Raw genomic sequence first — 27,479 nt, forward strand, 5'->3', positions numbered from 1 at the left:
AAAATTGCAATAACTGCATTAACCATCAAAGTGAAGTATAACTGTAACTGTAGTCTTGAAACAAATCTGAATAAGGAAAAACATTGCAATAAAATAATGCAAACAGCTACCGCTATTGTTAGAGAGCCTGACCCATAACTCGGATGGTTATGCTCTTTTCACCCCCGAGTGTCAGTCAGAACACAGGAGGAAAGACGTGGTTCAGTTTTGATTGCTTTACTGAATTATTGGCAAAAAAGTAACAGGCATTGTGGCTCATAGGGCAGGGGTCTCCAAACTTTTTGCAAGGAGGGCCAGATTTCATAAAGTGAAGGGGCCCGGGGGCCAATACTTTTTTCAGACATTTTTTAACTACAGAAATTTCATGCATACTGTTATGAAACAAATTTCATTGTCCCAATTGTCTTTATTTTTGAAATGACAAAATAACCAAATATAAGCCACTTAGGCAGATGTGAACAACTTTAAAAACACAAATTCTGCCTTTCATTCATATCTGAAGAGTCAGATAACATTGAACAAACTGTATGAAATAATTTAATTTACAAGAGTTTAAAATTACTTTTGCCTCATGAACATTTTAAACAGGATTTATGAGTAATGCAAAGTTGTCTGTTATTATTAAAACTTAAAACAAGTGAATTTTGCGCTTGTCATTTACAATATTTTTCAGAAAGTAATAGTTTGTGTCACATCTACAGGTTCATAACTTCAACAGTATTAACATGGCCACTTTGTAACATTTAATATTAAGTTATTTTTACTTTTGATTTACTTTTGACTCACAGTCCCACGTGATAAATCGCTGTTGTGATGCCAGTTCAGCTTGGAGCTGCTTCACTTTATCAGCGTGGTCACTCCCTGTTAGCTTGTCATATGTTTAATCTGATGGTGTCTCTTTAGGTTGAAATCCTTAAATAAGGCAACATCTTTACGAATTAGACGAGGAAGAAGTATTGTAATTCCCATTACTCTTGAAAGCGACGGCCCTCAATGTCAACTTTCCTCGTTTTCTTTGCAGTCGCCATGGCAGAAATGAGCGGAGAGGGCTGATTCTGCAACCTTTTGGTAAAGGAGGAATTACAGTTTCAAGTTTCATGATTTTTTTTTATTCAGTTTGACAGTGCAGGCGGGCCATGCATAATACATTATAAGACTGAAGCTGTGGGCCGTATGAAATATGACCGGGGGCCGGATTTGGCCCGCGGGCCGGACTTTGGTCATGCCTGTCATAGGGGCATACAGGCAAACTGGCAAAAGGTTATAGGTACATGTTTGGTCGTAAGGATGTGAGAGCAGGTGTGTGTGGTGTACATGGGTGAGTCTTTGGGAGTGTGAATGTGATTCTCGTGTGTGGGATTATTGTATGAAGCGTGTGAAGGGTGTGTGGGGTGTGTGTGTGCGTGCGTGCGTGCGTGTGTGCGTGTGTGCGTGTGTGGTTCTGCAACAGACAGAAATACAGCACGTAAGTCAACGCTCAACTTCTGACGTCACACAACACTAGTAGACGGCACACATTACATAACTAACTACGTGTAACGGTTCCGCTATACTAAATAACCATAAATGAAATACTCTATAATAGAACCAGAATACAAGCGGAGTTTCCTCCGCAGGGTGTCCGGGCTCTCCCTTAGAGATAAGGTGAGAAGCTCGGTCATCCGGGAGAGACTCGGTAGAGCCGCTGCTCCTCCACGTTGAGAGGAGCTAGATGGATGGATGGATGGATGGATGGATGGATGGATGGATGGATGGATGGATGGATGGATGGATGGATGGATGGATGGATGGAATACTCTCGGCAACACATTAAACACAAGTCATCGAGACAACAAAATACATTTGCTGCTGCGTAACGGCTACTCGTACGATGCTAGGCAAACTTAATGGAGCGCGCCGAAGCTATCAATCAAACGGCGCACACACGAAACAAACTGGGATCAGACAAATGGCACAACAGTAGACAGTAGTAACAATGAAATGTATATACTCACATTGTGTCAACGACGCACACGATCGCAACAACATACTCAGTCGATACCAGCAACGTTTATGTCACGACTCGTCCCCGATCATGTCCATATTGTCATAGTTTTGTCTGTGTGCTTGCCCCTCCCCTCCTGTGTGCCCATGATCAGTGTGATCATTCTCACCTGCCTCTCATTACCTGTCTCATTTTTAAGTCCTGTCTGCGTGTCACTCCCCTGTCGGATCATTGTTGTCTGATTGCTGTCATTGTCAATGTCACCCTGTCTTTTTGTTTCACGTCTCTGTTTAGTTTCTGTTGTTGGTTTTGTTAGTAAGTTACGTTAGTCTGCCGAAACTGTTAGTTTCCGTTCGTCAATAAACCCTGGTCCAAGCTGCACTTGGCCGCCCTGCTCCATTTCCATCCGTTCCGTGACAGAATGAGCCGACCATCATAGCGACCAGCGCTTGGACCTTCCACCATCACCTCCCGTCCGCGACGCCCGATCGACGTTCGTCGTGCGAGCAGGTTCCAGCGCCATGGGCTCCGCGGCCGCCATCGGACATTGCTCCAGCGACGCCGGACACGCGGCCGCCATCGGCGTTCCCCCCCGCGCCATCGGCGTTCCCCCCCGCGCCATCGGCTCCGCAGCCGCGATCGGACTTCACTGCCGCGACGCTGGACCCGCGGCCGCCATCAAGTGGGGGTCATCTGGACTGGTGCGCACAAGTGAATGGGTATAATGTCTAGACCCCAAATGTAAGACGACCCCCACTTTTTCTTATTTCAATGCAAAAAGCATCGTCTTATATTCGGGCCAATACGGTATATTATATCTATCTATCTATCTATCTATCTATCTATCTATCTATCTATCTATCTATCTATCTATCTGTGGAATAAGCAAGCACTTAATACAAATGGGTCTTAGAGGTGAATAGCAATTCAAAAATTTAATACCTCAACAGATGGCATTTACCATTTTTTGCATATGTGATAGACAGTTTTTACATGATATGAATGAGGCAAAATAACGTGCTTTTTCTCTCAAATATATTATGATCATTTGTTTCAGATGTAGTCTTATAATCAGGGTCGTCTTATATTCGGGCCAATACGGTACTACTTTTTAATGGTCTTATTTCTCACTCATTTAATTTACTGCCTTTTAATACCTTTTATAACCCCGCCGATATCTTGTCAATCATGTGACGATAACCAGGGTGACAACAGGCCAGTGAGCCATTAGTTTTCAAATGCAAAGTACATTGTTACTCACTTCAGTGGGTTAAAGTCTACAAAAGGTTGTCAATCAACATTTTTTGCAAAAAAATAACGAAGATCATTTGACCGCAATAGGATAATTTTTGTTAATTCAAGTTTAGATATCTAGACTTAATTGATTTTTTTTCATGCTTAACATTAACACAATTATTTCAAACTGCTCCCTAAACATCATCTTTGTGTATCTCTTTTTCATGGCCTTGCTAAACCAAATCTTCAGTTTCAATGACGACTTCTGATGACGTTGCAGAAAGGAAGACAGGAAGTCCAGATAGTGAGTAGAGTCACTGTTTAATGGAAGGAATGGGATGAAAAAGAACAAAGGATGAGCATCTAACTGGAGATAGACAAGATGGTAGACACATCTTTTGTTTTGTTGAAGAAGATGGCCGCCTCTTTATCTGCCTTCAGCAGTAGGGGAGCAGAGCCGGGAGACCCTTCGGTCGAGTTCTGCTGGCCTACTCGACAGCAGCAGCACGCCATGAAAACCCGGCCCAGTGCCTGTGGACTATACATAGAGTGTGATGTTCACACAATTGTGTGTGAATCTGCATAAAAATTCACATATAAGCAATTATTCATATTGTATTCTCGTTGTGTGTATAGATGTTCACACTGATGCGTGTAGACCAGTGGTGGCTGCTGGTCATTTAAATGGGTGGAAGCTCAGCTCCGCTCACACAGATCATCCAATTATCATGCAGAGACCAAGCATTAGGGCCAGCACAATGACCCATAGACCCCCAGAGCACCCGATGAGCCAGCATGTGATATTTTTGGTCATAACCACCCTGAGGCTAGACATCCTCCTGGTCTCAGAGGAGACAAACATTACCCTGTTGTAGCTGACAGAGCCATGAGAGGACAGACTGGACGAGGCCCACAAGAGAAATAGGACCAAGAATGAGGAACTGGTCCTTGACTGCTGCATGCAGAGCTGGGAGGCGAAGTGTATGCCCATCAAGGTTGGCTGCAGAGGCTTTGCAGGCCAATCACTCCACAAAACCTTGGGCATTACCAGGATGGAGAGGAAAAGAGCCATCAATATCATCACAGGGGAAGCAGAGAAAGCCTCCAGGTGGAGTAGCAAATAGCACCTGAACTCCGGCCGGGTCTGAGCAACCATGGCTGGGTCGCCTGGGTGAGGGTGTTTGATGTTGAAAGACCTGAAACACCCGAGAACCCCTGGTTACATCACTATGTGCACAGGAGCATTCCAGAGATGTATTCTCCCAATCACTTTGCTGGCTAAACCAGCGGCGACCAGAAACATACCCCCAGGGATGCCCGAAAGGGGGGAAGGATGACCATACCAACCTGACAGACCTAAGGTTGATGAAAAATGGCAATAATCGACAACAATTAATGTGGCAAAAATCAAATGGCAATAATGACAATCGACAACGAACATGAGGTGCAGATGCGGGAAGGTTTGCAAGAGCAGCTGAGGTATTATGATTCACCGGACCCGGATGAAATGTTTGGAGGGAGAGCCCGCACCACAACACACAGGTCCTCAAACTGGTGAGCTGGAGGAGGAGCCAGGCCCGGAAATACCCCACAGAGCCAGGAAGCTCCAAGAGTTGCAACCAATTCCCCAGAACAGGCCTCCGGAGAGGGTTCGAGTCAAATGGCCACAAATCTGCAAGACGGCAGTCTGGCAGCAGTTCGATGAGAATACAAAACTCCTTCGGTCTGCGAAGGGCGACACGGCTGTAAGGCTGCAAACGATGATGACAGACATTGTCAGTCTAGCTGTGGAAAGGTTCAGAGCAGTGGAAAAGAGGACAGAAAGAGCATCCTTTACCATGAACCAGAGCTGCAAAAATCCACCAGATCTGGCAGGAGCTCAAGTCTCTCAAGACGCTGTTCAAGGAGGCAAGCGAGGAGCAATATTCCCCGCCCCCCTTGGTAGAGCTGCGAACTATCCTGAGAATAAAGCTGCTTACTCTTTGCAGAGCTGAAAGAAAGGACCAGGAAGTGAGGGCGTTCATGGACGACCTGACTATTACCACCAAGTCAGTACCAGCGAGTAGGTGATCCTGCAAGGGCTGGGGGAGCTGTGTGAATAGGCAAAGATGAGGTGCAAGCCCAAAAAATCAAGGTCACTGGTGTTGAAGAGGGGCAAAGTCATGGACAGGTTCCACTTCAGCATCCCAACTGTATCTGAGAAACCAGTGAAGGCAAGGTATTTAACAGCAGAAGGATTCAGCATCGGTTCAGGAAACCTGTCAGGAGCTGGAGAGCTGGTTGAGTGCAGTGGACCGGTCTAGGGTTCCCAGTAAGTTCAAGGCTTTGATCTTCCATCATGCCTACAGTACTTTGACCTCTGCTCGTCGACGTCTCCATCAATCATGGAGGGCTTAGAGAGGAAAGTCAGCAGCTTCCAGGTGGCTGGGTTTGCCTAGGAGCCCTAGCAACATTGCTCTTCATGGACATAACACCAAGCTCCAACTGCCCCTGAGATTACTAGAAGAGGAGTTTAAGGTGACAAGTGATAGAGAAGTAATGATGCACAGCAGTGGTCCCCAAAATACGGCCCGCGGGCTGAATATGGCCCACCTCCACATTTGGTCCGGCCCTCGTAACAATACCAGAGACCATTTAGATTTTTTTTTTCGTACGTGTATTTGTATTTAATGATAAAGTTGGACTTTTGGAAATAAAATATTCCTTAGTTATGAACTTTTTTAATTATTAACCAGAAGCGAGAACTACAGGAAAATGATCTGACACATTTGTAGGTTTAATAAAATGCAAATAAATTAAAGACTTTTTTTTTTAACTTTCGAAAAGTACACATTATACCATTTTGTTTTGTTATGTTTCATTTCATTTCGTTTCGTTTTTGAATAATGTTATTTTGTTTCGTATCAGTTGGTAACATGAATTGGACCGGTGAGCATCGTGCTTTCATTGTGGAAACGTTTATCAAGAACGAATCTGTAACTGCAACACAACAAACGTTCCGTTTGCGCTTCAGACTTGGTAGACATGATCCCCGTACCTGCTCGAAACACGATCTTATTATGGGTTACTAACTTCAGAGCCAGTGGATCAGCATTGAAACGAAAATCAACCAGCCGACCTCGCACTGCCAGAACTCCAGAAAATGTGGCAGTGGTAAGTCCAAAATAACATGATTCGAAAACAAAATGAAAATGAAATGAAACGAAACAAAATGGCATTATATGTAATTTTTTGTTTCTTTGATTTATTTGCATTTTATTAAACCTACAAATGCGTCAGGTCATTTTGCCAGACCCTGTATTTTATACAATAAAAAAAAACGTTTTTGTTTCTTTAATATATTTGCATTTTATTAAACCTACAAATGTGTCAGATCATTTTGCCGGACCCTGTATTTTATACACGCATATAACGTGACATTCTGTTCCACCCTTCTGCGGTCTGTGCCCCTATCTGGCAACCCCCAGAAAAAAATCCTAAACCCACCCCTCTCAAAGAGAGAATGGAATAATAACAAAAAGATTAGGTAAGAGAAAAATTGATTCAGAATGCAGGGCATTCAATCTGCAGTGGACAAATGATTATTTTTTTGTTCAATGCAAAGAAAAGGCTGTCTGTCTCATGTCAAGAGGCGGTGGCGGTATTCAAAGAATACAATCTGTGTCGACACTATGAATCCCGTCCCAAAGACAAGTATGAAAGTATAAAAAGTATATGGAATATTCTAAATAGCGTAATTAGAAATAAATCTAGACATATTACCGTATTTTTTGGACTATAAATCGCGTTTTTTTTATAGTTTAGGTGGAGGGGCGATTTATACTCAAGAGTGACTTATATGTGAAATTATTCACAAATTTTTACTTGATCATTAACACATTACTTACTAGTATAGTTGATCACTTCTCATGTTATTTCACTTTAAACCGCATGAGGGCGCACTATGGCTGAGTTCCATTTATTGACTTCTAGAGTTAGGAGATTTAATGATTTGAAATGGTATCATCTGAAAACGGCCTTCAAAATAAAGCACCCTACCTCAAATCAAAGCACGGCTGAATAATATAAATAACATAGATAATTCTTAACAAATACTGTAAATATCTTTTTAGAACAGCTTTTATTATTATAAAAACATTAATAACAAGGTACAAGTGTACATACTGTAAATATGTTTTTAGAACTTTCTATTACTATAAAGATTTTTCTATAACAAGATATAACACTCTTAAATGTGTATTTAGACTTATTATTATAACATTTTTTTTTTAAAAAAGGTACAAGTGTATGCACTGCAATTGTGTGGGCACTCTCTGCCTTCTGCTGACAAGGAGCCAACATTCGTGCCATAATTCCTCAATTTAAAAGTTTTATTTTGAATCTTATTTTGATTTAATTTGGGGAAAAAAATCCGCGATGTAGTGAAAACGCGATAAACGAACCGCGATGTAGCAAGGGATTACTGTAATTTGAAATGCAACTGACGTCAGCGGCGCGGCGCACATGCAGCGTTGTTTACGTAAAGGACAAAGGATTTGATCACAGGATTTAATGACTTGGAGTAACAGAGATTGTTTGATAAAATTGTTTATAATGATATGGGCCTGTGGAATAATTTGAACTGCAACTGACGACGAGTCCGACGTCAGCGGTGCAGCGCACATGCGTTGTTTACATAAAAGACGAAGATTTTGATCAATGGTGCTGGATTCTGTCCACAATTTAGGGAGCGCGTTATCTGCGCCTCACGGCAAAAGCCATTGCCAATTACCTGTCATCCAATTTACTCACTGCGTGCTCGTTTGATTTCTTCAGATTTAGGAAAATGCTAAGACACTGAAGCAGAAATTAGACTTACACAAGTTGGTTGAGTTCAATCACAATTCTTGTTCAGACAGCTCTGTTTTCAGGAAAGTACAATACAGCGCTGGGCCCTTCAAGAGCGGAAAGTCTCCATTCAGAAAAGGCAACGTCCAAGGTTCTCTGGTTAGCTTATATCAGCTGCACATGCCAGTGTGGGCCGAATTTGATGGGTGATGAGTCTTTGGGGTGGGGCAAGTTCGCCATGGGAGTGGGTGCTGGTTATGGGCGATTCGGTGTGTGTGTGGGGGCTGTTGTCTTCCATCCCGTCTTTCGGCCTTGGCGATCATCTTTGGCCGAGTCCTTGGCTGGCTCCCTCTGGCGCCTGCTGGTTTTATCTCCACGTGACCTTCCTGTGAACATTCTTCTCCAATCTTGGACATACACTGTCGTACCTCATTCTTTCAATTTTGTCATTTTCTATGAAATTATGTTAGCTTTTGGCTGTGACATCATTAATCTATTGCTGTTCTTTTGATACATCATGTCTTTGCTTATTCTTAGTTTAATCATGCTTCCAACCGTATCTTTTCTTTGTTAGGCAAACTATTTCCCTCTGTGCAGAGCGTTCAGTAGTAATCAAAAACTGGCGTCTAGCATTAGTCAAAACATAAGATACAATCAAGTACTGAACGGTCAAGACGACTCTGGCCGTGTCCATGATTCAGAGAAAAAACATCAGGCATGCATTACACAGTTCCTTAAGGGTCATCAAGCTATTTAGGCAATATATCAAAAGTCATTTGTTATTTCAAAGTGCTCACAAATATATATCAGATCATAAAGTTATAAAAACTTTTCTCATCACCACTTATCAAAAATGTCTAGTTGTCTTCTTTATTGATTTGGTGTGTAGGTATAATTATATGCTTAAAATGTTTCTTTTATTCATTTAATATGTGAATATACTTGTCTGCTTATATACTTTATTCAATGAGGTTTGAGCATATCTGTTTTTGTAGCTAGGCAGGACTTTTTGAATTTTGACCCCAGTTCCTGCAATGGATTTAATGATTTGGAGTGACACAGATGGTTTGATAATATTGTTGTTTATATAATAGGAATTTGAGATACACTTTATATATCGTTATATGGGCCTGTAGAATAATTTGAACTACAACTGACAATGAGTCCGACGTCAGCGGCGTGGCGTACACGCAGCATTGATTGCATAAAGGACGATCGATGGATTTAATGATTTGGAGTAACACAGATTGTTTGATAATGTTGTTTATATAATAGTTATTTGATATATAATTTATATATCGTTATATGGGCCTGTGGAATAATTTGAACTGCAACTGACGACGAGTCCGACGTCAGCGGCGCGGCGCACACGCGGCATTGTTTACATAAAAGACGATCGATGGATTTAATGATTTGGAATGACAGATGTTTTGATAAAGGTGTTATTTATGTTATGGTTATATGGACTGTTAATCTTACGTCAGGCCAGTTCTCAACTCTTCGTTTGTGTTTATGTCACGTTAGCATACCGTATCATTAGCCTGTTGTTGCTCGTTCATGTCTGTTCTTGGTGTTGGATTTTGTCGAATGAATTTACCCTTTAATGCGACTTATACTCTGGTGCGACATTTTTTTTTCACTTTGTTGTGCATTTTATGGCTGATGCGACGTATATTCCAGAGCGACTTTTAGTCTGAAGAATACAGTAATTACCCACAGTATTTTATAGATAATGCCAAAACTTTAAATGATAACAATGAAGTAGCTAACAAATTTAATAACTTTTTTGTAAATATTGGACCAAAACTAACTTAGACAATCAAGAATAGATATTAACAAATTAATAGATAGAAATACAAATTCTATGTTTCTGAAGCCTGTTATAGAAAAAGAAATGATAGATATAGTACATTCCTGCAAAAACAAGGCATCCACTAATTTCGAAGATACTGACATGAAAACAGTAAAAATACTCATTCATGGTACAGTGAAACCTCGATTTTCGACCACAATACGTTCCAGAAGGCGGTTCGATACGTGAATCGTTCGAATTCCGAATCTATGTTTCCCATTACAAATGACGGAATAAAATTTAATCCGTTCCAAGACTTAAAAATTGCCTTTTTTAAGCATTTTTTCATTTGCCCATTTTTTCCGATCGCGCAACTGCAGCGCACCGCCGAAGGCGCAACCATAGCGCGCCGCCGACCGCGCAACCGCACCGCGCTGGTCGCATTATTGTGACAGAGCCATCGCTGAAATTTAGAAAATATTTTTAAAGTCCTGATGTACTTTCCAAAACTTAAGTGGAACTCAGTGCACGGAGAGCTTAATTTGGTCCAATCGCGCAACCGCAGCGCACCAGGCGTCTCACTGTCGCATTGCTTTAAGAGTGTCTTTGTGTTTTAGAATGGCTGTACTGCTCCCATTTGCTTTCTTTGGAGGCATGATTAGGGGTTAATACAATCCTCAAAGTAACGAATGTACAATCACAACGAATGGAGTCAGTTGGCATCCGGGCCGCGCGGTCGGGTTTTCTTGGGTCCTCTTGGCTCATCTCGCGAGGTTCAACCTCCGAATCTTTGTTCGACAACCGAAGCAAAAAATCTCTAATTTTTCATTTGAATTCCGATTTGTTCAAGAAACGGGACGTTCCGAGGTCTGACTGTATCTCCAAACCATTAACAGCTTGTCACTGCAAACTGATAAATTTCCCAACAATATGAAAATAGCAAAGGTCATTCCACTGTTCAATACTGGAGACAACACCTCTTCACTAATTACAGGCCCATCTCTATTCTCCCACAATTCTTAAAAATCGTAGAAAAAATTTTCATCAGCAGGCTGGATAATTTTATAGAAGAACATGGTTTACTTACAGACAATCCATATGGATTCCGAGGCAACCGATCTACATCACATGCTCTAATTGAATTAATGGAAGAAACAACTAACTCTATGGATAAAAAGAAATATGCAGTGGGGGTGTTTATCGATTTAAATAAAGCATTTGATACGATAAACCATGATATATTAATACATAAACTAGAACAATATAGTATCAGGAGTACAGCACTACATTGGATAATAAGTTATTTAAAAGACAGGAAGCAATTTGTAAAATTAGAAGATGTACAGTCAAGCTGGTTGGACATTGTTTGTGGTGCGCCACAGGGGTCAGTGTTGGGACCAAAATTGTTTATCATGTAGTACCGTAATTTCCGGTGTATAAGCCGCACCGGTCTATAAGTCGCACCAGCTAAAATTCGGGGATATTTTAGTTTTTTTCTTACATAAGCCGCACCGGACTATAAGCCGCAAGTGCACACAAGTTTTTTACAAATAAAGACAGTACACAGAAAACCTTTTTGAAGTTTGAATAGAATGCTTTAACATGTCTTTCTAAACATTGCTTGTGATGCAGCAGTAGTACCGCAGCAACACGGAAGTGTGCACGCGAGTTATTCACATAGAAATACTGGACACAGAAAGCTTTTTTAAAGTTTTAATAACATACCTTAACATTTCTTTCCAAACACTGCCTGTGATGCGGCAGTAATACCATAGCAACACGGAAGTAACACAGCACTAATAGGGTTTGATTAAATAAAACATACCGGTAAAAGTCACTGAGACGCGGTGGTAACACAGCAGCAACACGGTAGCACAGCACTAACAGGGCTGGTTGAAGTAAAAGTAAATAAAAGAGCTTCATCGTCTTCATCTTCCTCCTGTGCACTGAAACCGTCAAAGTCTTCCTCCTCAATTTCCGATTGGAATAGCGTTAGATATCCTTTGCCACACACTTTCTCAGTATCTCTTTCGTCGTCATTTTTATCCATTTCTTCTAGCATTTTCCATGATGAGGGTCTGTTCATGCTAATCTTATTCTTGCACAAAGCGCTAAATTACATTAAACTAGCGAGCAACACGTATAGCTCCAGAGTAGAGGGGACCACGAAATAAAGAAAAGGGTGCCGCAACACAATGTCATCAACATCGACTGCCTTTAGCTTAAAAGCGGCATCATATGCATTTCTTTTGTCCCCCATGACGGTTTGTGTATAAAAGCTTCCTTTCAGTAATGTCCGTCTTGATCGCGTTCTGCGTGATGCGCGAAATGTTGTAAACACAAACTAGCACGTCTTCTTCGGCGCATTATCTCTTCTTCGCCTGTCTCGCTCTTGCTTCCTGCTAGAGCGCCCCCTGGAGGCCGGAGGCCGTAAAAATCCATAAGTACGCCGCGCCGCTATTTAAGCCTCAGGGTTCAAAGTAACCTTCTGAATAAAATGCATTAAAAGTTCACATTGATTACAACTTGTTTTTGGTGAGCAAAATGTTAGAAGAATTGAATTTAAATGCTGATTGATTGGGTTTTAATACAATGCAGATGGTCCAAACAGCGCCACTGCTTTGTGTAATCTCTGAGTTACATGGCAGAGTAAGAGAAAGGGTTTACAGCACAGGTGTCAAACTCATGGCCCGGGGCCCAGATACGGCCCGCCACATCAATCTATGTGGCCCACGAAGACAAATTGTGCATCAAATTCGTGTGTCATTACTAGAATTGCAAATTGTCTTCACTTTTAACATCTTTTTTTAAAAACATTTGACCAGTTTTTACTCGTCTGATTTGAAAACGAATTATTTGTCAGTTTGTTTTGTAGCTTTTACTGTATATAATAGTGTTGAGAGTAAAAGTGATCAAGTCATCACAAAAATCACGAAAAAAATCGTATATAAGCCGCACCTGACTATAAGCCGCAAGGTTCAAAGTTTTGGAAAAAAGTCGCGGCTTATACACCGGAAATTACGGTACATCAGGGGTCCCCAACCCCCGGTCCGGGGGTTACTTGGCACCGGGCCACCAAGCCGCACAGGAGAAATAAAACAAAACATTAATGTATTTTTTATTAACGATCAATTCCTTCTGGTCAAGACGCTCGTCCCGGTCACATAACATGTTTTCCCAGTCGAGCCAGCAAAGCTAGCAAAAATGAGTACGAATTTATTTTGAAAAATACAAAGCATTTGGCAATTCTCTCCCAATTACATCCGTCGCTGTGTCTCTTGACACAAGACGCTCATCTCGGTCACGTGACATGTCACCTCAGTCGAGCCCGCGAGGCAAGCAAAATGAGCAAGAAAAAGAGAAGTTTGGAAAGATTCTTTGGAAAGGGAAAAAAACCCAATGAGGAGACTGAAGAAGAAGAGGCTACCACATCTAAAAAGGAAAGCTGCATTTAAAAAGAAAAGCTGCATTTAAATGAACATTTCTGGAGCCCTACTTAAAATATGGATTTGTCGCCACAGGTGGCGATAGGCTAGCTAACGAGGCAATAAAGCCGTCAAAACTGCTTCGGCACATGGAGACCAAACATCCTGCATTAAAAGACAAACCTTAACCACTTCAGGTGTCATTGTTTCCGATTACGCCTAGATGGGACCAACTCGTTTCTGAAAAACAAGCTCAGTGCGCCCAATAAACAACATAATGTTGAGTTTTATTTATACGTGGTTTATATTTGTTTTTATGCCACTCGCATCATTTTATTTAATCGTATTTAGATATTTATTATACATGTATTATTTATATTAATTTATTATTTATTTATATAAAGGCCAGTCCGCACAAATATTTTTGACGCGTAACCGGTCCGTGGCGCAAAAAAGGTTGGGGACCACTGATGTACATAAATGACATACAGGACTGTCTCACAAAATTTGAATATTGTGATAAAGTCCTTTATTTTCTGTAATGCAATTAAAAAAACAGGAATGTCATACATTCTGGATTCATTACAAATCAACTGAAATATTGCAAGCCTTTTATTATTTTAATATTGCTGATTATAGCATACAGCTTAAGAAAACTCAAATATCCTATCTCAAAATATTAGAATATTTCCTCAGACCAAGTAAAAAAAAAAGATTTATAACAGCAAAACAAAATCAAACATTTGAAATTGTCCATTAATGCACTCAGTACTTGGTTGGAAATCTTTTTGCATGGATTATTGCATCAATGCGGCGTGGCATGGAGGCAATCAGCCTGTGGCATTGCTGAGGTGTTATGGATGCCCAGGATGCTTCAATAGCGGCCTTTACCTCATTTGCATTGTTGGGTCTGGTGTCTTTCAGCTTCTTCTTCACAATATCCCATAAATTATCTATGGAGTTCAGGTCAGGGGAATTGGCAGGCCAATCGAGGACAGTAATGCCATGGTCACTACACCATTCACTGGTGATTTTGACACTGTGGGCAGGTGCCAGATCATGTTGGAAAATTAAATCATCATCTCCATAGAGCTTTTCAGCAGACGGAAGCATGTAGTGCTCTAAAATCTGCATTTACTCTGGACTTGATGAAACACAGTGGACCGACACCAGGAGTCGACATGGCTCCCCAAACCATCGCTGACTGTGGGAACTTCACACTGTATTTCAAGCAACTTGGATTTTGCTCCTCTCCAGCCTTTCTCCAGACTCTGGCGCCTTGACTTCCAAATGAAATACAAAACTTGCTTTCGTCCTGTTTGTGGACTTCAGCTCGGCGTTCAGCACCATCGCTCCTGACATCCTCCAACAGAAGCTCATCCAGCTCGCGGTGCCTGCCTCCACCTGTCAGTGGATCACCAGCTTCCTGACCAACAGGAGACAGCGTGTGAGGGTGGGGAGCATCACATCTGACACCCTGACCACCAACACTGGAGCCCCTCAGGGGTGCGTCCTCTCCCCACTGCTCTTCTCCCTCGACACCAACGATTTCTCTGCAAGTGACTCTTCTGTGAAGCTCCTGAAGTATGCAGACGACACCACTCTCATCGGACTGATCCAGAACGGTGATGAGACTGCGTACAGACAGGAGGTGGAGCGGCTGGTCCACTGGTGCAGCCAAAACCACCTGGACCTGAACCCGCTCAAGACCGTGGAGATGACAGTGGACTTCAGGCGAGGCCCTTCACCACTTTCACCCCTCACTATCCGCAGCAATACTATTCTCTCATCAGACACCTTCAAGTTCCTGGGAACCACAATCTCTCGGGACCTGAAATGGACCGGCCACATAGACTCTGTCCGGAAGAAGGCCCAGCAGAGGCTGTACTTCCTGAGACAGCTCAAGAAGTTCAACCTGCCGCGGGAGCTGCTGAAGACCTTCTACACTGCCATCATCCAGTCTGTCATCTGCACCTCCATCACTGTCTGGTTTGGATCGGCCTCCAAACAAGACAAGCACAGACTGCAACGGACGATAAGGACTGCAGAAAAGATAATTGGAATCAACCTCCCATCTACCCAAGACTTGTACCTGTCCAGGACCAGGAAACGTGCAAGTAACATCTCAACAGACCCTTCGCACCCAGGTTGCAGCCTTTTTGAACTACTCCCCTCCAGACGCCGTTATAGAGCTCTGTACACTAAAACCAGCAGACACAGAGACAGCTTCTTCCCCCAGGCTGTCGCTCTGATGAACTCACACCACTCTTAGAGTCTCAGAGTCATTACTGTGCAATAACATCCTGCTTTCCACACCTTTTTTGTCTACACTGTTTGTACTATGTGTCCTCTCTGCATCCATTGCAGCCTGGTCATCCTAGAAGAGGGACCCTCCCATCTGTGGTCTTTTCTCAAGGTTTCTCATTTCCCCTAGCTGGAGTTTTGAGCTTTTCCTTGCCCTTGTCATGTAACATGGGGGCAGAGATGGTGCAAATGGTAGAATATGGATTGTTCACAGGAATAAATTGGCAGAGCTGAAATTCCAAATTTGTCCAAAAGATGGCGCCAGACCAAAACGTGAGACCAAAAGAGGAGCCAATAAGCTAAACATGGTAAAATAGAAATAAAAAGAGTAGCACGGTGTCAGAGGGTGAGTCACGCATAGAAGCACAAATGTGATTTTTATTTTTGATTCTTTTGCTTGGCTAAAAATGTATTCTGTAACCGCTTTAAGCAATATTATTTGTCAATTCGATCAAGAGACCCGTCACTATGAGAATAGTGGCGTGACATAAATTGTTTGGAGAAGCACAAATGTGATTTTTATTTTTGATTCTTTTGCTTGGCTAAAAATGTATACTGTAACCGCTTTAAGCAATATTATTTGTCAATTCGATTAAGAGACCCGTCACTATGAGAATAGTGGCGTGACATAAATTGTTTAGAAAAGTAGGTCAAGGGTTTGGATTTTTATTTTAGAGTAAATTGAAGCGTAACTTTAAAAAGTTATTTTTATGTAGGAGAAAGAGAAGAAAAGGGGAAGTGAAAGGTTTTGCCACTAGCTGTGCATTTGGTGGAAAGTACTGCGTGGTCAGGGCGGAAACAGCTGCTGAAGGCCACAGATAACCAAGCGTGGGGAAACTGGCCAGTTCCCTCTATAGGCGTGAGAAAGCTGGCCAGTCCCTCTATAGGCGTGAGAAAGCTGGCCAGTCCCTTCTATAGGCGTGGGAAAACTGGGCAGTCTTACCCTATAGGGAAAGTACAGGAGAAAAGAAAGGGGAGGGGGGGGACCGAGCGGTCTATAAAAGATCCGGCAGAAACAGCTCAGGGCTCTTTCCCCCAAAAGAGCGCTTATACGTGAAGAGGCCCGGAGGAGTTTCAAGATTTTTTTCCAAAAGTCCCGAAGATCTTTGTGTGAGACGCAGGATCACTGGACTGAAATTAACTTGGATTTACTCCCAAAAATTGGACTGGAGATAGGTGAGAGGGATTTTTATATTTTATGTATTTAAGCGAGAGGGGGGAATAGTCATCGGGCCGCCGGTTCCCTCGTGGCCAGCCTGTTTCCCTAATTCGGATTTTAGAAGCAAGATCGAACTGATCACTCGACTTTGCTTCCACCAAAAATAGCACGTAGCTGGTATTTACCTCTTCCCTTTTTTATGAACTGTGTTTTGCAATCGAATTGTTCTGGGATTGAATGATTTTATTAACACGGGTATCAGTGAGTGAAATTGTTCAGTTTCTGGAGTAATTGAGATTTGTAATTCTATTCCATGTTTTTTTCCAATAAATGTGTTTTGTATATTACTTACTTCGTTGTGCGCGGATTTGTACTGAATATGCAACCGAAGGCTCAGGCCCGTTTCCCCTTTTTTGACGGGCCGCGTAAAAAGGAACTTTGAACAAATTAGAGACTTGAATAACTTCCGTAGTTATTTGAGCCACGAGTGAATTGCGATCCGTTCGAAAGTTATTTCGTCTGAATAAATTAAAGGAAGTGTTAAATCAGATTATTGGGTTGTGTAGAATGGAAAGTTATTTAACTATTTGAAAGGCTCAGGCCCGCTTCCCCTTTTTGACGGGCCGCGTAAAAAGTAACTCTGAGCAAGTTAGAGAATTAAAAAACTTTTGTAAATATTTAACGGAAGAGTTGATTTCATTAAAAGTGAATTCGGTTGAGAAATTACTTCCTCTAAATAACATAACGACGACGATTGAAACAAATCAGTGAAGTTGGCGGAGGATAAAAGTATTTCAACTGTCCGTCGGGCGCGGCCCAGTTCCCCTTTTTGTCGGGCCGCGTCAAAAGCTAAATGGGACACGATCAAAAAGTAGACTTGCCTTCCAAATTAATTATTGGGCAAATCTAAATAGAGCACGACATTTTTATTCGGTTTAAGAAAGTTGCTATTCTTTTTGAAGCAATTAAGTGGGGTGAAGAACTCCGAAGGTCAAGTGCTAGATCTACGTATAGGAAGTTAGAATTAATCATATAAAGTGCATTAATTTTCTTCTTAAATGCTATTATTGTCACACTTTTATTAATTCGATTCTTTTTCGAATGAAAAAGTTGGTCGGCTCGCTGCATGAGCGACCAAGTGGAACGGACCCATATCAACATTTACTTCGGCAAAAACTAGTGCTTGGGTGCGCTAAACAAACGAATCCCTGAGGTCTTAACAAAGATATCTAAAAAATATCCGTAACAAAATAAGAACTTCAAACACTAGCGGGGAGCCATCAATACGATGCGGTCACTTCGAAGTCTTGCCTCGAATTGAGTTACTCGGCTCGAGCTTCGGGTGACTTGAGAGGGATTGGCGTCGTACAGAAATTAGATTGATTCCGGTGGAGTTAATTTAACTCGGGTGGTTAGATTACGGACGAATCTCCGAACCCGGCTAAAACAAACCCGTTACCGGGAAGCCGGGGGCACCTTAATACAAGAGGTGCGTTTGACACCCTTTTGGGAGTTTAAGATCAGGGGATGTTTGAGAATATCTTTCGTTCTTCACATGTTCTGAGTGTTGTTGTTAGTCACCTAAATGTTGAACAGAGGCTGTGATTTACCGAAGTCAAATTCCTTGTTTGGCACGCTCAAACATGGCGAATAAAAAACTCTTGAATCTTGAAGCTTGAATCCTGAAAAGCGGACTTTGGACCACTCTGCAACTGTCCAGTACTTCTTTTTCCATAGCCCAAGTCAGACGCTTCAGAAGTGGCTTGACCATGGGAATACGGCTATTGTAGGCCATTTCCCGGACACGTCTGTGAACAGTGGCTTTTGATACCTAGAATCAAGCTTCAGTCCACTCTCTTTGAAGCTCCCCCAAATTCTGGAAGTGACTCTTCTTCTGTACAATAGTGTTAAGGCTGAGGTCATCTCTCTTGGTTGTGCAGCGTTTCCTGCCACATTTCCCCCTTCCAACAGACTTTTCGTGGATGTGCTTTAAAACTGCACTCTGTGAACAGCTTGCTCTTTGAGAAATTTCTTTTTGTGTCTTAACCTCCTGATGGAGGGTGTCAATGATGGTCCCCTGGACAGCAGTCAGATCAGCAGTCTTCCCCGTACTTGTGATTACGTTTACTGAACCAAGCTGAGTGTTTTTCAAGGCTCAGGAAACCCTTGCAGGTCTTTCGAGTTAATTAGACGATTCAAGTGATTAGTTTATTAGTTTTACTTTTTCATGATATTCTAATATTTTGAGATAGGATATTTGAGTTTTCTTAAGCTGTATGCCATAATCAGCAATATTAGAATAATAAAAGGCTTGCAATATTTCAGTTAATAGTAATGAATCCAGAATGTATGACATTTTTGTTTTTTAATTGCATTACAGAAAATAAAGAAGTTTATCACAATATTCTAATTTTCTGACACAGTCCTGTATTGAAAACTTCTCAATTAATCAAATTCATTCTGTTTGCTGATGACACAAGCATCCTCGGTACAAATGAGAATTTGCAGCAACTTTTGAACAATAGTATTAGATTCTTATTTTCAGACAAATGCTAGAAATTCTTTTTGTTGCCTGATGCTGACAGTTTCGACTGCGCATCAACTCGTCGGATGACGGCTCTGAGGAAGACTGGAGTGCGCAGGCGTAACTGTCAGCAGCAAGTAACAACGAAAAATTTCTAGCATTTGTCTGAAAATAAGGATATAATGTCTTCTAAGGATTCAGAAGACATTATGAAACTTATCGAAATAAGCTTTTGAACAATATCACATCAGAATTCATCAAAATAAAATCTTGGTTCAATACAAATAAGTTACCATTAAACTTAAGCAAAACAAAATTCATTATATTCAGTAATAGGAAGATTGACAGCAAAGCAGCAGTGCAGATAGAGGGTGTTCGCATTGAAAGAGTACATGAAATTAAATTTCTTGGTGTGATAATAAACGACAAAATCTGCTGGAGACCTCACATTAATATATCTGTACAAAAATCTCTAAAAGCATTTCAGTCTGTCAAACCTGCTGTTAGAGATTTGCTCACTCCAACTTATTTTGCAAGAACCACACGGGAGACAAGCAAGTCCTTTTTAGACACCTGCAGGTGGAGAGTTCACTCGTTCAAGGAATGAAGTCTGAACCCTCGTTCCTGCGAGGGGATATTTATTAAGAGAAACAGAGTGGGGGTTGAGAGTGGGGGTCAGAGTAGACAAATGGCCGAAGCCCCTGGCTGATCAAAGCACAGCAGGGGGTCCTTCACGATGTTGTGTGAACAAAACAACTTTGATTGCTTCCTCTGCAGCTAGTCAATCAGTTCAAAAGATCTTAGCACTTTGTTCTACTACTTTTGTTAAGACAGGACAAGCGAGTTTAATTATTACAGGTTACATTCCAACATAATCATAGGATCAAACTAACCTGAAAACCCTAACATCTCCCTCCTGATTTATCATATGATTATGCCACCCCAAACAACAAAGACAAGCAAGAAAACATATATACGTATAATGAAGAAAGCAGAATGGTAAAGATAAAAACAACAAACAATGATAGCAACACTATCCAGTGAAGATGAGGCATTACCTCAATACCCCAGATCAAACTTATTGTGTAAGCGAAAAACCTGCTGGCCAGATGTTATTAGCAGGAAAATTCTTACACGGCCCCGTTGCCACAGGCGACCAGAATGCTATCAATAATAAAAAAAATAAAAAGAAAAACACAGAACAGCATCTACGCAATCCACGTCTCATTATCATTATCACATCTGTCACGTCTAAGAAGTTGTATATGTGCTCGCGTTTTCGTCAGCTGATGATGTTGTAGTCTGTAGGTGAGGTCTGTCACACACACTGGCGCACACGCTCGTGTCCAGTTGGCGGGCAGCATCGGATAAACCTTGTGACCACAAAGCCACCAGCCATTCTGTATGAAGTATGTTCCGTTCGATGGTGTAGCCATGTTGGTTGGAGAGCCCTTACACCTTGAAAATGGCTCTCTCATCCTGGCACACAGCGGTGATGTCCAAAGCTCCCATCCAGTTCCCTCCTGGAGAGCAGTCGTCGTCAATGCATTTGTGGGTCCTGCAACCTTGGATGTGTAGTCAGCAAGACTTAGAATGGTCCCTCCTGTCGTGGCTGGCCCAGTTCCTTCTTTTGATGACTTTGATGTAGACCCAGTCTCCTGGATTGATGGGATTGTCGACCTGTGAGGAGGAAAGATCAAGCGGCAGTAAATTTGTCTTTGACACAGTTTGAGCGTCCTGATCATATAATCTGCCAAGGACTGCTCTTCATTTGTTGTTTGCAACTCTCGTAGTCAATTGTCGTGCCCATTTAACTGGCAAATAGGAGTGTTTGCGGGAAGAGTTTGAACACCTCCTAATGATTCCCTTTAACCAAAAACTATTTATGACAGGGGCGTTCCCATTTATTGCCTCCTGGTTTAAAAGAGATTGTCTTACCCATGCCTTCTTTCTCCTCACACGCTCGCACCCACACAGGGTGTGAACACACACACACACACACACACACACACACACACACACACACACACACACACACACACACACACAGAACACACAGACAAATAGATTGTAATCCATCTCTCATGTAGCTTCTTTTGATAGAATCTCCTATTGGTAACTGTATAGCAGACGTTTTATCATATAATCCCATACTCTGCTCTCTCGTTTCTACTTTTTCATGTCGGTGCAGTCGTAGGTGGCCCCTATTGCAGTCATCGACTTGTTAACTGTCGCCGTGTGACTCCTATGCATGATTGTGTGAATGTCAAAAATTGAACGTACCTAACTTTCTGACCATCAGACCTCCACTGTGGTACAAAAAACCTTACTGTTGTATTGAGTAGGTACATTGAGCAACCTAGCTCCCTCCTGACTGCCAAATGTCCTGTTCTAAAATTTATATAACTCGACCTCTACGTCTTAAGCTTGATGAGCCAAAATATCAGATCTTGCTCGTTTCCTACCGTTTTAGCCTATTTGTTTTATCCAAATCCGTTCAATCTCTGATTATAATGCTTTTCTCTGTAGCCCTACGTATTTTTCAAATTTTTATTTATTTATTTATCAAATCTCCTCAGTTCTGTCAAACTCAGTGCACAATGAATCTCCCTTCCACTTTGAACCAAGCTTCACCAAATTTGGTAACGCCGTAGCAAGGAGTGCGATTTGGTTGTCGGACGCGCCAAGTCCATATCTTTTTGCCGCACTTCACCCTCTCAAGTTGGTGTTCTTTTGTTGTTGCTTCAGAGCGACCCCATCCATCACTCTTGAATGAGTCCATTGTTCAAATGAGTCAATTTTCATCATTGTGAGTTCCTCCGCTTTTCACTGTCTTTTCTCGTCCCCGAGGATGTTGTCTGTCCTCCGGAGTGTACTTGCCCCTCTCCAAGCACAACAGTAGTCTTTTCTTGTCCTTCGCCAAAGGTCAAAGGTGCTTCAGAGCCAGGCACCATTTTGTAGTTGTTCACGGCTGCAGGCGAAGTCTCGGATTGGGTTTCAGGGACCCTGACACTGAGAATGACAGGCTGGGACATCAAACTTGTAAGACTATCTCCAAATGTAGCTGCTTCCATCAATTTGCTGGTAACGTTTGTTTACCAAACTTCAAATTCTTCTAATAACAGCGGTCTCGTTTTTATATCGTAAATCTTGCAACTCATCCTATTTTTTTTTTTTTTTTTTTTTTTTTTTTGCTACATTTTATCTATAGTTCCAATTTAATCGGACAGTATGTTGTCTTTCACTATCATTATTGAAAATCAACTCATCGAGGTCTGCGTTCCACATCAAACCCTGATCCGTATGTCTTGACCTCTCACATGTTATTGTCATGCTTGCTCAAAAATGTGACTTCGAGTATGGTGCTGTGAATTCTCAATCTCCCCAATGAAATTGGATCCCACCTCGTAGTTCTTATCGTTCTCATGTTCCTGTTAGCCTGCAATTTTCCAAATCAAAAATGTTTTCTTTTAACTGTCTTTCTTTTGAACCTCTAAATCTCTCGTGTTGCTAACCTATCTACACCAGAACAAAAATTTTTTACCACAGTATAACACCAAATGTATTCGAAAATTCATTGTCATAAAGTGTTGTATTCTTACTATCTTCCAATATCTGTCCTACTCACTCCCTCCTTTTGAGGCTTGGCAACGCCCATGCCTCACACCTTGACAAACTTTTTGGGATAATGCGTTCTGTACTACATATGATTCCATCATCATTTAATTTGACTTTCTTTCCAAAACGCTTCTCAATTTCTCAGTTCACACATCTTCTACATGTGTTACTGGTTCTCCAGTTTTTTTCTAGTTAATTATCAATCCAAAAGCTACGTGTTTCTTTCTAACATTCAACCTGCTCAAAATCACTCTTTCATCAAAGTCGCTCTACTAATTTTCTATAGTAGTCGCCAACGACTTCAACCATTCAACCTTTCATTCAGGCAATCATTCATCAATGCTCATCATATGCATCTCACACAGTCTCCAAAAAGGAGTCATACTATCACATTGGTCCCAATTCATCCAAGCTCACCACACAGCATTCATATATCATTTTCAACTCAGGTTTCCTGGTAGAACAATCCACCAGTCCAAAAAAAACTTAACTAAAACAAACAACTGGCAAATTAATCTGAATTTTTTCTTTGTTTTTAAATTTGAAGAACTCAATCTCTCAGATTTAGCTTGCATTTAGAAGTTTGTATAATTTTATAACACAACCAATCAATTATTCCTATTAAATGTAGCATTGCAAAATCTTAAATTCACAATTTAGCTTCTTCCAATTCCTGAAAGCATGTTCTGTCGTTTTTTTTTTTTTTCCTTCATCGAATTTCTCATGTGAGCTCGACACTTAACATGCACTAGTGTGGATTAGTTTCTGCTCGCAAACAGATTTCTCTCTTTTCCTCTCATTTTTATTTGTCAAAATTGTTTCTGTTCTGCGGTGTAAATTGAATAGACAACAGTCTAGCAAATTTCTTTATATTAAAAGTTTAGCCAATCTTCATCAATTTGGGACTTTAACTTTAACTTTAACACATACGCACACACATGCACAGCTCTCGCGTGCAGAAGGTAGGTCTCAGCAACAATGATTCGTCACAGGCTGGCCATTTCCTGTGGTCGATCATGAGCTGGTCCCTCCCATGCACACGAGGATAGCACATTCTAATTTTATTTATATATCTTCTAGAAGCAAGTTGCATTTCTTTACCACTTGATTTGCATATTTTAATTTAGTGTAACACAAATTGATCTCTAGTCATTTGTAATTTGCCACCTTATTATTATTATTATTATTATTATCATTAAACTCCTCTTGCCCCTCGCTTGAGCCGCGGCTTGAGCTGCGGCCTTGCACTCGCTCACAGGGGCCTTATTGTCTCCTGGTCTGACAAACACTTGTGACCTCATCAGTTTTCATCTTTCTTGCTTTTGTCTCTTGAATTCGTTCTCATCTCTTTGTGAAGATTTCAACCACACTCTAGCACTTCTACTACTTCTTCCACATTTCAAATTTCCTTGTATTCCATACATATTCTTTCACTTCAGCATGTATTGCATACAATTAAGAAATCTACTTGCCATGAACCTCTCATCTCAAAGAAGAGCAGAGCAAGAGATTTACTATTCTTATTTCCCATCTTAATTTTAGTAGTTTAAGGTTTTACGATTTTTTTCAATTTTTTTTTCTTTGAGGATCCTCAATGCAGGTTTAAATTGACCTTTAAACAAATTACTAGCCTGTATTAATGCCGTGGATCAATGCTAGAACTGCTATTTAGTCAATTTATCCTACCAGTCACACACTCAATCACACAAGTTATCCCTGCCTACGCGAAGTCCTCCTTTTTTAAAAAAAAGGAGCTGCTTCATCCAGTGAGGGGACTCTACAACACCGCCCACCTTCCCTGGGAACTAAAGACAACAGTCCTTGTCCCCAGCCCTGCCAACGCGAAGTCCTCCTTTTAAAAAAAAGGAGCTACTTCATCCAGTGAGGGGACTCTACAACACCCCCCACCTTCCCTGGGAACTAAAGACAAAAGTCCTTGTCCCCAGCCCTGCCAACGCGAAGTTGTACTCTTTAGAATAGTGGTCGTCAAATAATGAACCACGGAGGTACTGAGATTTTATAACAGTTTGAGAACCACTGCTCCAAAAGAGACACCTCATCCAGAGGGGGACTCTACAACACCCCCTCCTTCCACAAAATTTACTTTTTCCTGTGCACTTCTACCTTTTTACGCGCTTCACAAACAACAACACAATCACACAACTTCAGGCCTTTAACTTACTTGTCCCCTTGGTTCGTTGCACTGCCGGGTCCCGTCAATCCACCTCTGTCAGACGAAGGCAGACCTAAGATGCTGGCCCAGCGAAGAATTCTCTTCCCAGGACTTTCTTCTCCAGGTCCTCCTAATGGACGCTGGCTTGTCGACAATGCAGCACGTCCTCCTTCGTCAGCCAGATAGCGGGTATGAGGGATCCGGGTCACGGCACCAAAATGTTAGAGATTTGCTCACTCCAACTTATTTTGCAAGAACCACACGGGAGACAAGCAAGTCCTTTTTAGACACCTGCAGGTGGAGAGTTCACTCGTTCAAGGAATGAAGTCTGAACCCTCGTTCCTGCGAGGGGATATTTATTAAGAGAAACAGAGTGGGGGTTGAGAGTGGGGGTCAGAGTAGACAAATGGCCGAAGCCCCTGGCTGATCAAAGCACAGCAGGGGGTCCTTCACGATGTTGTGTGAACAAAACAACTTTGATTGCTTCCTCTGCAGCTAGTCAATCAGTTCAAAAGATCTTAGCACTTTGTTCTACTACTTTTGTTAAGACAGGACAAGCGAGTTTAATTATTACAGGTTACATTCCAACATAATCATAGGATCAAACTAACCTGAAAACCCTAACACCTGCACTTTTTATTAAAGTGACCGGCTTCCCATCAAAGGGTTCGATAAGCCAGGGTGAAGGGACTCGTCCGTCTCTGACCACCCGAGTTAAATTAATTCTAAAAGAATCAATATAATCTCTTTATGACGCCAAGCCCTCTCAAGTCAAACGACGCTCGTGCTGAGTAACTAAAATTTGAGGCACGTCGTCAGAATAACCGCGCCATAATGATGGCTCCCTTCCGTTCTTTGAGGCTTTTGTTATGTTACGGATATTTTTAAATGTCTTTGTTAAGATCTCAGGGATTCGTTGATTTACTAGAGCGCACTCGCCCTAGTTGTGCTGAAGTAACTATTTATATGGGCCTGCTCTACTTTGTTGCCGAAGTAGCGAGCCTACGTGTCATTATTCAATGAAGGATCGAATTAATGGAAGTATGACAATAATAGTATTTGAGAAGAAATTTGATACATTAATCATTAATTCTAAAACTATATATAAACTCCTAACTGTTGAAATGCTTCAACCAACTCGATTGTTTAAACGAATCATATTTCTTTTAAAACAAATATTTAAATGAATTATAATTATCCTTCAAATAATTTTTGAAGGCAATTTAATGTGTCAATTGTCCGAGTTAGACTGAGACGCGGCCCGACAAATACAGGACAGGCCCGCGACCAACGAACAATTAAATGGATTTGAATCCAACACTAATCCGACTCTACTTTAAACACCCTCGTTAATTTTATTTATCACGGTCCGATTTTATACCATAATAATTACCTGTAACTGAATCTAATTGTTAGATCAAAAACAAACCATCGATTGCATATACCATACAAATTACCGCACAACAAATTAAATGAAGAAATGCCACATGTATTGAAAAAGTATGAAATAGAATTACAAATCTTAATTCTTCCAACAACTTTAACAATTTCACCCGTGCAAATAAAATCATTCAGTCACGGAGTCCTTTTGATTATAAAACATAAATCAGTAAAGTAGGAAAAGGTAGCTACCAGTTGTATGCTAATTTTGGTAGAAATAAAGTCGAGTGATCAGTTCGCTTTTATTTCTAAAATTCAAATTTAGGAAATAGGTTGGCCTTGAGAGGACCAGCGCTCGCCCGACGGCTGTCTTCTCCCCGAGGTAACCACGGAAAAAGCTGTTCCCCTCACCTCGTTCCTTATGAAATGTCGTCAAGTCCAATTCTTTGAGTAAATCCAAGTTAATCCAAGCAAGCGATCTTGCGTCTCACACTAAGATTCCTGAGGCTGAAAAAAGTCTTGGAACTCTTGCGGGCTTCTTCACGTATTAATGCTCTTTGGGGGAGCCACCGCAGGCAACCACGGGCTTTTTTATAGGCCTCTCTGACCCCCCCCCCCCCCCCTCCCCCCTTTACTGGCATCTGTACTTTGCATAGCATAGGATTGCACAATCTCAATTGATCTCTGAGGATTGCGCAATCCCCTTTTATCTCTCAACTGTGAACCACTGCTGGTTCAGCGTCTCACCCTATTGCACAATCCGGGTCTTTCCCAGATTAACCTAAGCAAGACTGCTGCCCCTTGGCAGCTGTTTCCGCTTTTTAATTTTTCCCACAAACTATTTTCCACCAAAAATACAGCCAACACCCTGGTGAGCCTCCCCCTTCCTTTTTAAATCCTTCACAACACTTGTCATGAAAATAAAACTTCAATGTTACATGTCAATAAAACATAAAATCATGAATCCTTGCCTATACTGATTGAAACATCTCAAGACATTTGAATTAATCTTTTTTGAATATTTCTTACTGATTAACACATGTCAGAACATTTGAAT

The 27,479-nt window shown here is 41.4% G+C and overlaps 1 long non-coding RNA gene across 6 annotated transcripts; it reads right to left on the reverse strand.

The window, feature by feature from the left end:
- Window positions 1-3,524: 3,524 nt before the first annotated feature.
- On the reverse strand, window positions 3,525-27,024 carry LOC148401249 (uncharacterized). Of its 6 annotated transcripts, none has more exons than XR_015863485.1 (7): window positions 26,834-27,024; window positions 5,277-5,416; window positions 4,660-5,210; window positions 4,526-4,576; window positions 4,348-4,416; window positions 4,086-4,256; window positions 3,525-3,758 (listed from the first exon to the last, which is right to left on the reverse strand). It is a non-coding gene; the product is annotated as an uncharacterized LOC148401249 (long non-coding RNA). The 6 variants fall into 6 exon arrangements; XR_015863483.1 differs by having other exon boundaries at window positions 4,660-4,971; window positions 5,058-5,416; XR_015863486.1 differs by having other exon boundaries at window positions 4,751-5,416.
- Window positions 27,025-27,479: the final 455 nt, after the last annotated feature.

Source organism: Syngnathus floridae, chromosome 2 (genome assembly GCF_059516105.1).
Source record: "Syngnathus floridae isolate MCC-2025c chromosome 2, RoL_Sflo_1.0, whole genome shotgun sequence".
NCBI classification, from domain to species: Eukaryota; Metazoa; Chordata; class Actinopteri; order Syngnathiformes; family Syngnathidae; genus Syngnathus; species Syngnathus floridae.